Source organism: Heptranchias perlo, chromosome 3 (genome assembly GCF_035084215.1).
Source record: "Heptranchias perlo isolate sHepPer1 chromosome 3, sHepPer1.hap1, whole genome shotgun sequence".
Classification (NCBI taxonomy): Eukaryota; Metazoa; Chordata; class Chondrichthyes; order Hexanchiformes; family Hexanchidae; genus Heptranchias; species Heptranchias perlo.
The window spans coordinates 29,720,045-29,733,207 of record NC_090327.1 but is presented as its reverse complement, the minus strand read 5'-3'; the positions used below and the strand labels follow the sequence as shown (position 1 = coordinate 29,733,207).

Here is a 13,163-nt window from a genome sequence, read left to right as displayed (position 1 = left end):
ATGAAACATTAAAAAATACTTGGGGGGGGGGGGGGGGGGGAAAGAGAACAAATGTTGGTAGCACACTTTAAAATATATTATATCTATATATTTATACATAACAGTGATGCAATAGAGCTGGGCACCAACTCCATAAACGGTCTGAATTCTTTGCATTATTTTTTTAAAACTTCTTGTGCGTTGGATAAAATATTTACGAATAAACTTGATTATTATTGTTTATTCAAGCGGAGACAATTTAAATCTAGGCAGAATTAAATATATAAAATTACTGATAGACATCAGAAGATGATGCTGGAACATTTTCAGATATAAAACTCGCAGATTTCCCCCTCCTCAATGGTTGTCAGTTAAAGCGACCCCCACCGCCACGGGGCTCACCTAAACTCGATCGGTCCCTAAGGAAGGGCCCTGCAAAGGAAGCGGCCTGTCCCTGCAGCTGCCGCCCGGCCCGGCCCGGCGTAAGTCAACCGCTCCCTCCCTCCCACACCGACTCCGAACCGGCTGCGCCAGCAGACAGTGTCATTTTAAAATATATATATAAAATGCATATTTTTTTTTACGCTCCCGATTGTCCGGCCCCGTCCATCTGTCTCCGCTTCGCCTCCGTCTTTCGTTTGACCTTTTTCCTCCAGTGTTTTTCCTCTCGCTCTCCAAATTACTGTTTCCCCTCACAACAAAAATATCACCTAGGCCCCAACCGTCACTCCCACAACGCCCCGCCCGTCACCAGACTGGCAGCTCAATCAGCCAATCGAACGGCGTATCGCCTTCCCGATCCGCGTTGCTGTACCGCCTCTTTTCAAATTGACATGGTTCTCACCCAACCATATTGCACAGCCGCACACGCTCTCCGCCAATCGGTGTGGAAGAGAGGCGGGTTCTAGATCTTGATTGACTGGTGGGAGCGGAGGACGGAACAGCATTCCGATGACGTAAACCTACCGCCTTCCTTTATGACCGACATCTGATTTACCCAATAATCCCGCACCCTGTTCTCAGTGCCAACCAATCGAGGTGGAAGAGGGTGGGTACCATTTCTGGATTGATGGATCAATTTGACCATTCAGTCTGTTAGCGAGTGAGGGGCGGGTTTACGTTGCAATGACGACAATCGGGGAGGGGTTAGACATGTTAATTAATTAAAGGTAGCATGGGATATTGACGGGTGGTGCAAGGTTGTCAGTTCAATTGGTGGGGCTACTACCAGAATGAAACCCAACTTTCTAAATTTAGGATCATAGGATATTTTTAAAATACCAAATAATTCTTATGTTGGGGAACACTTCCATGGTTGCTTTCCTCATAGCTTCTCCTCCTCCGAGCAATTCACCTTGTTCTACCCCTCTTACCTCTTATTTAAAATCCTCATTCTTTATTCCCCCAAGTTTCTCACTGTGATAGCCCCCTTCCTTTCCTTCTTCCGGCCTCGTCACTCAGTGACTCCTCATCTTCCGTGATTTCAATGTCCATCTCAACTCACCTTTCCCTCTCTCCTTTGATTTCACTGCCCTCCTGTCCTCCCTAAAACTCTCCCTCAATATACACTCTCCTACCCATATTCACGGTAACCCCCTCAACCTTGCCATCTCAGATGGCTTCTCTATGCTTTCATATGTAAGGACTTGCACAACGCCAGGTTATAGTCCAACAGTTTTATTTTAAATCACAAGCTTTCGGAGCTTACCTCCTTCGTCAGGTGAGTGAAGGAGTTATGCACCACACAGCCTCCTCCCATCCTTCTTCATCTAATCCCATCGACATATCCTTCTATTCCTTTCTTCCTCATGTGTTTGTCTAGCATCTCCTTAAATGAATCTATGCTAGTCGCTTTAAGGTTAGTCAAGTCTGGAGGTGACAAAAGCATGGATGATGGGTTCAGCAAAAGTTGGGCTGAGGCATGTGCAGATGTGGGTGTAGGTGGTCTTTGTGGTGGAAACGATTTTGGGTTGGAAGATCAGCTTGGGGTCAAATAAGATGCCAACAATTTGGTTCAGCCTGACACAAGGGCTGTGAAGGGGGTTAAATCTCTTCATGGCCTCCCCCCCTCCCTAAATTGGTGAAGCTAGCATTCATACAGGGTGTGGATTGAAAGCAGTGCCTTGACTTTCCTTGGTCACCCTTGTGAGGTAATTAAATCTCTTCCCGCACTGACCTCCCCCGAGTCTGATGCTGTCTCAGTCATTGTGGCTCCTGTTCTCCAAAAATACATGGCCATGAATAAGCTGCAATGTTTTAAATGCAGTAGCAATAGTCTATTTCCCTGATTCCCTGCAGCAAGTAACCCAATGAGGAGCAGCATTACTGCTCCTAACCCACATCACAGAGACAATTTAACTCGGGATGGGAATCGCCAAAACAGATGGCGAACTTTCCGGTCCCATGGAGCGTGAGGCCTGGCAAATTTTAACCCCTGAGCCTCATTTGCATCCCCTGAATCTGACTCCCACCCGAAACCGATGTGAATGATGTCACCATCGACGGGCAGGAGTCGAAATTGTTGAGGCTGTCAGGTCGCCACCAGAGTCCCAGGGAAATGGTCCCAGGCAGATTTGGAGGGGATGGGCAAGTCTGTGATCGTAGGAGGGGAAGCCCAAAGCAGAAGGAGGCCCAAGTAGGGTTGCCAACCCTCCAAGATTGTCCTGGGGCTGAAGACCATGCAGACCTTAGTCAGGACGTAAAGCTGCCATTTAAATTAGGCCCCGCTCCTGTGGGGTGGGCGACCTTCCTGTGCCTGAATTCAGGTGGAAACACTTTGGAAATGTGGCATGAACCGCCCCAACCGTGCCATTCCCACCGGGTGGTGTCGGTGCGGGGTGGGGGTGTGTGTGTGGTAAAATCGCCCCTCGCATACTTAATTATGGAATCCGGAGGAAAAACCGGTGTGTTAGTGGAAAATCCAGATCATGTTGTTTGTGTAGGCTCCTAGCTTATTCTGAAACAATTTGTTCAGAAGGGCAATGACATCTTGTGAGGGAGAGTCTGTTGCAGTCTCCATAGTATACTTTGTTTAGAATAATTAGACGATTCAGCACGGCATTCCTCCCTTACACTCCAAAACAGGATAAAAAGAAAAAGCTTGTCATCTGACAGGTAACCCTTTTTTCACCTCTGGGCTACAGTCTCCCTTTCTGCATCATAACATTTCCTGTTTCTCATTATTACTTTAATCATTATTCCTTTGACCTTTAGCTCTTATTCCTCATAAACTCCAAAAATGCCTTCTTACATATTCTCCCCTCTTCCCAGAACCTTGTGTTGAAGTCCATACTCATTGCATCCTCTCCTACTCTAAATCATTCTTCCTCAGGACCAGAAGGCTCCTCACCTCCTTCAGTCTTCCCTTTCTTCTATCTACTGGCTTTTAAAACCCATGATTAGAGTCAACTAAACACTATTTCTATTCTCGCCTACTCTTTTCAACCTTGGTGGTATCCTGCACTAGGGGGCTTGCCTCTTCACCTGGGCTTCTCAATAAAAAATGAATTCCGTTGTTCAGGAAAAGAAGATAATTGATGGGAGCAGGTATGGTTCCCTGTGTGTCACAGCTTGCTCGACTAGTTTTATGAAACGAACATCAGCTCCCATTGATGTCAAGTATTCTAATTATACATTTTATTTTGTGAAAGTTAGGACAAAACAAAATGCATCATCACATATTTTGCAATTTATTCTGGTTTGTAATATGCGATTATTTTTAGGATTTAGGATTTGTGATTTGTGAAGGCAAGTTATTTGTTATTGCTCAGATCTATTCAGAAATGACCATTTCCATAGTTCCTGGGAGTTTACATGAAAAATTACTGCTGTCAGGCAGTAAATTACACTGTATGTGGTAACTGTAGGAATTTATGGGATTTTTGATGGGATGTTGCGCTGCCCCAGATCATTTGCCCTAATTATGTTGCATGGAAGTGTGGAGAGTTATCAGCCTGATGAAGGGTACCGAAAATATTATGAGCTGTCTCTTTACAAATGATGCCTGGCTTTTTGTGCATTTTTAGCATTTTCTGTTTTTATTTCAGATTTTCAGCATTTGCAGTTTTTCTTTTTTATTTTGTAGAATTATCTCATGTGTGCAGCTTGATCATTTCATTGTAGTAGAAGCTGGTATATGTATGAAAAAAATGGGCAGTTTTGTGGTCTGTTTTGTTTTGATTAAATATTGATCTAATGTTTAATTATTATTTCAAAGCAGATAAAAATGGTCTCATCCATTTCAATGCCAATTTTCATTCGTTCCCTACTCTCTTGAAATATTGACATCTTACTGGGATAAGGGTGACCTCTTGTACCTCACATAAGTAATCATGTTTGATGTACCAATCTTGTCAGTGAGTGTTGGCAGGCTATTTGAAGGCTGAGGGCATCAAAGCCAAGCCTGATCCTGTCTTCACTTGACGTCCATCCACAAACGATTCTAACAAGAGTCATTGGATAACAATTAGGAGCAGCAACTATGGCCTGTTTTCTCCTCTCTAACCTAGGGATACCGAAGCCGATTGTCGTTCCCATGCTGAGATTTTAGTTGCGATCAGCTAACTCAGAATCAAACCTGGACCTCCGTGGTGTGTATGGCTAAGCTCTATGCTAGCAGTACACGTATCAACTGAGCTGTTGGAGGGGCCTTTCAATAAGTTGGAATTTAGTGAGTTGTTTTACCAAATTTGTAAACAGAAAAACACACAGGGGGTTAAATTGGACAAGGCCAATAATCGGGCGCGGGTAGCATGATCCGCGACTAGCTCGTGCCCGGTGCTTCCTGCACAGGCAAGACGAGACATTTGTCCGGCCTGAGTACTTACCTTCAAGCAGCGTTAAAAACTAGGCCTGACATGAGGATTCAAGGAAATGTGCACTTTCCACCAGCAGGAGGAGCCTGAATCTCTTAAAGGGAGGATGTCTCTTAAAATCTCTTAAAGGTAGCCGGTACCTGTTATTTGCTGAAAATAACAGTCTGCTGCTTGCACGGAGTCTGAACGGAGATCAGACATCGCACACACAAAACACAGATGCAGGTCCCATCCCTATGTTTACAAACTGATGTTAACTTATGTTAAAACATTGAATAAAGGTTGCATACTACTAAATCTCACATCCTCCAATCTGCATGCCACACCTCACCAATCTGCTGATCTCGAGTTTGTACCAGACCTGCGAGAGTGCGTACACCAAGATTCTCTGCTGATGCACTAGAGGCCTTGGTGCAAGAAGTGGACAGAAGGAGGGACATCCTATATCCGCAGGGAGGGCAAGAGGCCCTCCAGACATATGCTCAAAAGGCAGTGGAAGGCAACGGGGGACGAAGTCAATGCCAGGCGCATAGCACCGCGAACATGGATGCAGTGCAGGAAGAAGTTCAATGTTTTGACACGAGTGGTCAAGGTGAGTGAAGTCAACTGTCAAGTGGCATCTTCTACCAACTGCACCACTAGCTGCATCCGCTGCTCCATGCACTACACCCCCATCACCCACATTCAACAAACTCTTTCCATCAGTACTCAACTCTTCCAATCAGATACTTCCTCTCACCTTTACACATTACCACTGTTGCAAGCCGCCCACCCACAACTCACAGGCCACGCACAATGGCAGCTATTCAACCATGACAGGCACATCACCCAGACACACGTCCCGCTTTCTTGCAGAAGAAGGTGGCGCATAACAGGAGGCAGCAAGTGGCAGTGACATTTAGCTCCTTGAGCCTGTTCCGCCATTCAATGAAATCATGGCTGATCTGTGACCTAACTCCATATACCCGCCTTGGCCCATACCCCTTAATACCCTTGGTTCACAGAAATCTATCAATCTCAGATTTAGAATTCACAATTGAGCTAGCATCAACTGCCGTTTGCAGAAGAGCGTTGCAAACTTCTCCCACCCTTTGCTTGTAGCAGCGTTTCCTAACTTCGCTCCTGCACATTCTGGCTCTAAATGTTAGGCTATGTCCCCTAATCCTAGAATTCAAGTCTAGGAGACCTCCAAAAACAGTTACAAATGCATCAGCAGCCAGAAGCAATAATCCAGCAACTAACCTGCAAATCCTGCCTGATCCCTTCAAGTAGCGCTGGTGGGGGTCCTTCAGGCACTCTAGACATGTTCAGATGGTTGAGCTTAAGACTGTGCGTTGATTGGAGTGTTAAGTCCCAAAATGGCATCTGTCACTTTAAATCAGTGTTGCACACTGTATCCATTTTCTCCTTACTTTACACGCTGCCGGCATTCATTATTCGCCCATGTGCTAATACCTATACCAAGGTGGCATCCGGCGCACATCACGCTATAAACATGCATGCGTAGCCAAGACGCCATCTTGGCACTTCGAGAGGCTGAAACAACGGGTGCTAAACGGCCCAATTTCTAACCCGCAATGTAGTATGCGTAATAATATTATCAATTCCCAACCACGCATGGTTGAATTTTTTTGTAACTCGATGTATAAAGCAAAACTTTGAACTCCTGCTGGACTCGACACAACACTATGTGTGCTACCATGGACTTCTGGACTTTGGATGATGGGGATGGGGGGTTGGGGACAGTAAGGTTTCCTGATTGGTATTCCGTCGTTCTTGCCAGAAATTGCATTTGTTAATGGACGTCAAGTGAGGATAGGATTGAGCTTGGGTGTGACTTCCCCCTGTGATCGAATAGAATGTTGACACTCACTATCTGGGCTCACACATGAAAAGCAGCTGCATGGACAAACTACTGGAGGGCCCTGGCAACCTTGAAACTGTATATAATGGAATAGGTAAGTATATTAGGACAAGAGACTATATAATTAAGTTAGTGAAAAGTAAATTTAAAATGGATTTTAGAAAATAAATTCTTCACTCAAAGGATAATTGAATCATCTGCCAGGTAAGGTAATGAATTCAAGGAGGAATTAATAAAAATAGAATTTGCAAAAGAACAGGCCTTATTCTGTTCTCAGGATAACCTAAGCACTTCTTGAACAATGAATTACTGTCACTGCGGTTGTGTATGCAAATGATAGCCAATTTGCATACAGCAAGGTCCCATAAATAGCAAGCGACATGAATGACCACTAATTTGTTTTTTGGTAGTGCTGGTTGAAGAGGAATGTTGACCTGAACCCTACCCATCTTGTTCTTCTTCCAATGGTGTCATGGTACCTTTTACATCAACCTGAAGAGGCAGATAAGGCTCATCCAAAAGATAGCACCTCTGACAATTCAGTACTCCCAAGGTCCTACAATGGAACATCATTCTAGAGATATGCACTCACATCCTGGAGTGAAGCTTGAACCCAAAATCTTCTAATGCAGAGTTGGAAGTTCTACCAAGTGAGTCATGGTGCAGTTGAATGGTAGGTTGGGCGAATTGGAGGGGTAAGTTCAATTGGCTGAATAACCTTTTTTCATCCTTGACTAGTTGTTATGTTCCTTAAGATTACAACAAGGACTTAATGCTTTCAGGAGTGAAGGAAAAGAGGGAAGAGAAATTTCGAAAAACAAAATTCACTGTTGTGTCCATATTATCCCTTTAATCCAAGTTGCTGAAGGACTGTTTGAATTTGGCAATATGTCCAGTTTATAGATATCTACAGCAGGATTTTGTTACCTCACATTTTCTTTGGGGGAAAAAAAACTTTCCCTTTCATTTCTGGTATGAAACATTGCTCTTGAATTTATCATCTAGGGATTCCTTTTCAGTTGAGATTTTGAGGCCTGTAATTTAGTATCATGGGATTTTTCTGCTGTCACTACTGAAGTCTCTAATTTAGTAGCTAGGGAGTTTGTCCTCTGGGCATGTTGGGTGATACCTGTTACCAGTGCTGATTTGAGGCGTAGGAAACTTCTGCATTTCAACTGTTGCATGGAAATGTATTGGAAACAGTCAACTCATTCTGCGTGATTTGCAGCTGCTCTTCCCATGTGCCTTATAATTACTCTTTAATTACCCTCTTGTTTCTGTATGAGATGATTAAACTGAGGTGCCTTCTGCCTGTTCAGGTAAATGTAAAAGATCCCTTGGCATTATTCTAAGAGCAGGAGTCGTCCGGGTTAACATTCATCTCTCCACCAAAACAAAACATTTATGGGATCATGCTGTGCACAAACATGTTTGCCTACAAAACAACAGTGATTAAACGTCATAAGTGATTTATTGGTTGTGAATTGCTTTGGGAGATGTTGAGGATGTGAAAAATGCTATATAAATGATTTCTTATGCTTCTTAATTTTTGATATTGTGTGTGCTCTTTTATTGTTTCTCCTCATCTCTCCTGAAGGTGCTGAATCCTAATTGAATACTGCTCCAAGGATACTAGTTGCCTCCAACACCTCGCCCAAGTGGCCATTTTTCATGTGTTAATCTACATGATAAATGACAGCAGAATATTTCACTGTTGAGGGCATCATAACTGAGCCTGAACCTTTCCTTGTCGAGGAGGGTGGGAAACCTCCTGCGATCCTGTCCAAAATGGGGCAGGGTGGTGCCGGATAAAAAGGTGTAATTGGGCAGTGAGGCCTACCACCACCTCACTGCCTCGACTAAAGATTTCCATTCCCTTGCTCTTGCCAGGACGGTCACTGGTCACTCTTTACCCACCTGCCACACATGACTGGCAGTGGTTGGGAGGGAGGCCCGAGTCTCCGGCAGATTTTTTTTCATTCCATCACTTACCATCGTTTCCTGGGTGCAACATGAAAGATGGCGGGGCCCAGTTCCCTCAGCGGAAGAAGAGGCCTTGTAATGGCCTACTCTCCCTCCATTTCACCCAAATAACTTATATTGCCTACAAGGCTGCATTCCTGTCATCTTTGGGGGCTTATGCCTCTTTAATTCTATCCCCATCTCTTAAAATGCCACACATATGGTCCCACTTTAGCACCAGCAGCATTTCTCTCGGGGCCAATAGCTGGCTCCCTCCTGGCAGTGAAATCCCGCCGGGAGCCCTCCATGCATCGATAATAAGCTCCAACCCAGGAAAATGGGTCGCGCTTGGGACAGAATCAGATATGCAGGCGGAATTCCATCTTGAAGAGGATAATCGCAGCCATGATATGGAATGCCTATAAATGTTCACACTTTATCATTGCACTTGTCTTCTTGACAAACATATGACCATTTTAAGAGAACAGGAAGTGAAGATATTTAGGAGGTTATATTGCTGCGACTTGGTTTTATTTTAATTTAAATTTTGATTCCCCCACTGACATGGTTGAGATCTTTCTTGGGGAGGACCACAGTTGTGTGTTTATATGGTGATACTGCAGTGGGTAGGGGTCACTTTGCTACTGTGCTGGAACTCTCTGCTTGTGGTACTTTGTTTTTGTTTCAGCATCAGCAAGACAGAATGCAGGCTCCCTTAATAGCTCAAGGGTTAAGTGCGCCTCACGTTATAATATTGAGCCAGGAAGATCAGAGAGGTCTCAGATGTAGTAATATATCAGTTTAACTTTGAGAATTTAGAGACATTTACTTAATGTCATCAAATGTTATATAGTACTTGCAATTAAGCCATTGGTTAGATCCAGACAGGAGAAGTCTGTTAGTCTTTAAGATGGCGTTCATAAGCTAGCAGTAAGCTGCTGGATGTAAAGTTGTTTAAAACCATTCAAAATTTGTTGTTATTCCTTTTATCATTCAATATTATAATATTAGAAACCTCAACAACTATAAGAACAATACACAAAATTTGATCCCAAACTGTGCTGAATCAGTTGATCTCAGCTGAGGGAGAGGACACAATAGGGGATCCAAAACTATTCTCAGTGCCCAAGAGCTAGTGAGGGGAAAGTCAACCAGGGCTCCTGCTCGCAAACCCTATCCAATGACTCCAGCTAGAAAATGTGCTTGTATGGACATTGAGTGAGGACAATGATCAATTAACTGACATAAGGGCAGGAAGGGGGAATTTTCAACTCAAGGCTGTCTGTTGAGCGCTGGTACAATGGGTGCTAGGCCTCCGCATTTTGCATGGGGATCTCTCGCGTGCGATGCCATTTTGAGTCGGTATGTTTAAGTCGTCCAGGCACCTAATAAATATATGCAAATAAAAGTCCTGCACCTGTTTCAGGATTCTTGTGCCATTTTTGATGTCCTGAGTACAAGATTCACCCATTCTAAAACCTGTAAAATTTTTGGGTGGGAACATTCAGGTGGGTCACTGTACCAGTGTTATGCAAAGGGATCCTCGGCCGCAGCTAGGTAAGTATCTGGTTAGTTATTTTAGACTGCCTGTGGGCCCTGTCGGCTGCTGTAGCTGACTGTAAAAATTGTTGCAAGTGATTTTTTGGAGCTTGGGGACCATTTCTGCCCAGGGGCTTCTGCACAAACTTGCTATGGCAAGATTGGTGTACTGCTTGGTCTGCCATTGTGGCTGGAGAACCAGAAGGAGGGACAGCAGCGAGCAAGGGTGGTGAGACCTGCAGGTGCAGGGAGAAAATGGCAAAAGAGAGGAGGGCGCAGGCAGCCTTAACCCTGCACGAGTTTACAGGACCAGAACATCGTACCTAAAATTAATTGTGTCCAGCAGCTCCACTTTACCAGGGAGACTGTGATAGAGTTTTGATTTTTTTTGTGTGGCATATAAGCCAAAAGCCACAATTCTAAAAGGGGTACAGGAATGGAGAGATGGTGGAGGGGGGGGGGGGGTGGGGGGTGTATGTACACAAATTGTTGAAAGTGGCAAGGCAGGTTAAGAAAGCGGTTAAAAAAACATCCGAGATTGTGGGCTTTATAGATAGTGGCATAGAGTACAAAAGCAAGGAAGTCATGATGAACCTGTATAAAACACTGTTTCGGCCACAACTGGAGTATTAGGTCCAGTTCTGGGCACCGCACTTTAGGAAAGATGTGAGGGCCTTAGAGAGAGAGCAAAAAAGATTTACTGGAATGATTCCAAGGATGAGGGACTTTAGTTACGTGGATAGACTGGAGAAGTTGGGGTTGTTCTCCTTGGAATAGAGAAGGTTGAGAGGGGATTTGATAGAGGTATTCAAAATCATGAAGGGGCTAGACAGAGTAGATAGAGAGAAATTGTTCCTATTGGCGGAAGGGTCAAGAACCAGAGGGCATAGATTTAAGGTGATTGGCAAAAGAACCAAAGGTGTCATGAGGAAAAACTTTTTTACGCAGTGAGTGGAATGCACTGCCCGGGGGGGTGGTGGAGGCAGATTCAATCATGGCCTTCAAAAGGGAACTGGGTAAGTACTTGAAAGGAAAAAATTTGCAGGGCTATGGGGAATGGGGGGGGGGGGGGAGTGGGACTAGCTGGATTGCTCTTGCAGAGAGCCAGCATGGACTTGACGGGCCGAATGGCCTCCTTTTGCGCTGTAACCTTTCTATGATTCTATGCTGCCAGATCCTCGGCGCAGTGCTACATGGATTCACCTGCTCAACCACCTCTGCCCACTATTGCCCTGCCATTTGCCTTGGCATGCTTCTTCTGTCAGTTAGGGGACCTTGCAGAACTCATATTGACTGCTGTCTGTTCCAAGTTTAAAGTCTGACGCATGCAGCACAGGCAAAAAGCACCCCTCTCCTCCCCCCACCTTTAAGAGGTGTAGGCTGCCTTTAAATAGCGTCACTCTCCTGACCCACCCTATGGGCGAGCTGCCAATAACCAACGCGAGTAGTGCTGATAGCTCACTCATCGTATGGAAAATGTTTTGAGTTTCCCGTGCCCATGGCATTGTGCGGGCACCCTGGGCACCCTGCCCACTGCGCGCCTGTTTTGGGCGTAGGTTGTAAATCTTCCCTATTGTGTTTAGGCTCCCACAAGAAGATCAGACACTTGGGTAAGGTACTGGAGGGTTGCTGGTACTGTGGTCAAGGAGGAGGACAGGAAAGGAATAAAGGGAAAACAATTTGGGGGAGAGGAGGACAAAGCACTGTTGATAAAATAATTAAATATTTAAAGTATGAGTTTCCCACAGTTGTGAAAAATAAAATATGGTGGGAAGGTGAAAAGAAAAGTTCCATTATAAAAAAGAAAAAAGAAAAACTTGCATTTATATAGCGCCTTTTATGACCTCAGGACGTCCCAATGGATGGTTTCATCATCTGTTATTAAATGTTAAATAAAAACTTTTTAAAAACTATTCACTCATCTGTTTCTCAAAAGGTTGAGGTCATGAGAGGATTTGTTTTCAAAATGTTTAAAACATGTTGCATTTTGTAATGATACGTGTAAATAATGTAGATCACAATTGCCAATTGTCCTGTTTTAAACCAGTCAGTCCAGTTTCTGAGTGTCCAAAAATATAAAGCTGGGTAGCCAAAATTTGTATTTTATAACAGAAATCCACTTACTTCTGTGCCTTATTATGTTTAATTTTAATTTAATTTTGAATGGTTCATCACAGCAAGACAAACATTGGAATTTGAACTATGGTCTCAACCTCTGCCATATCCCAGTCTTGTCTCCGGTCCAGTTTTCTAGTTGGCAAAAGATGCAAAAATTTCTAGATGGGAAGTTCTAATTTGGAAGCTGGCTTGAATGAAAAGAAAAAGAACTATGGGCCTGTAACGTGATGCTAGGATTCAGTCCTAGCAATTGTGAACAAGCCTTGGTGTGTTTAAAAGCTAAGAACAGCAATGTCATATGAATATGGGAACAGGCTCATTCAGTTCACTCTCTTCTCCAGGTATTGTTTTGTGGCCCACTCTTCACCATTGTGTAACTCCCGACTGTACAGAATTCCACTCAAAATGGCTACTCAGACAAGGAAGTATTTGTTAGAGGAGTGTTGCTTTGGTTTTTGGGGAACTTTCTGGGCAGCCTTAGTTCTTGATATATGTCCAAATTTGCTGATGGCACAAAGATAGGCAGCATTGTAAGCAATGTAGATGGAAGCATAAAATTACGGAGAGATATTAATAGATTAAGTGAATGGGCAAAACTGTGGCAAATGGATTTCAATGTAGGCAAGTGTGAGGTCATCCACTTTGGACCTAAAAAGGATAGATCAGAGTACTTTGTAAATGGTGAAAAGCTCAAAACAGTGGAGGTCCAAAGACACTTAGGAGTCCATGTACATAGATCATTAAAATGTCATGGACAGGTACAGAAAATAATCAAAAAGGCTAATGGAAAGCTGGCCTTTATATCTAGAGGACTAGAATACAAGGGGGTAGAAGTTATGCTACAGTTATACAAAGCCCTGGTTAGACCACACCTGGAGTACTGTTTT

General features: G+C 43.9%; 1 long non-coding RNA gene across 1 annotated transcript in view; it reads right to left on the bottom strand.

Annotated features, from left to right (window-relative positions):
* LOC137311296 (uncharacterized) overlaps positions 1-693 on the bottom strand; it is an 81,288-nt gene extending 80,595 nt beyond the window's left edge. The window contains exon 1 of the long non-coding RNA XR_010960289.1: positions 382-693. This is a non-coding gene — a long non-coding RNA (uncharacterized lncRNA). The remainder of the gene's footprint in view (positions 1-381) is intronic.
* Between the last annotated feature and the right edge of the window lie 12,470 nt (positions 694-13,163).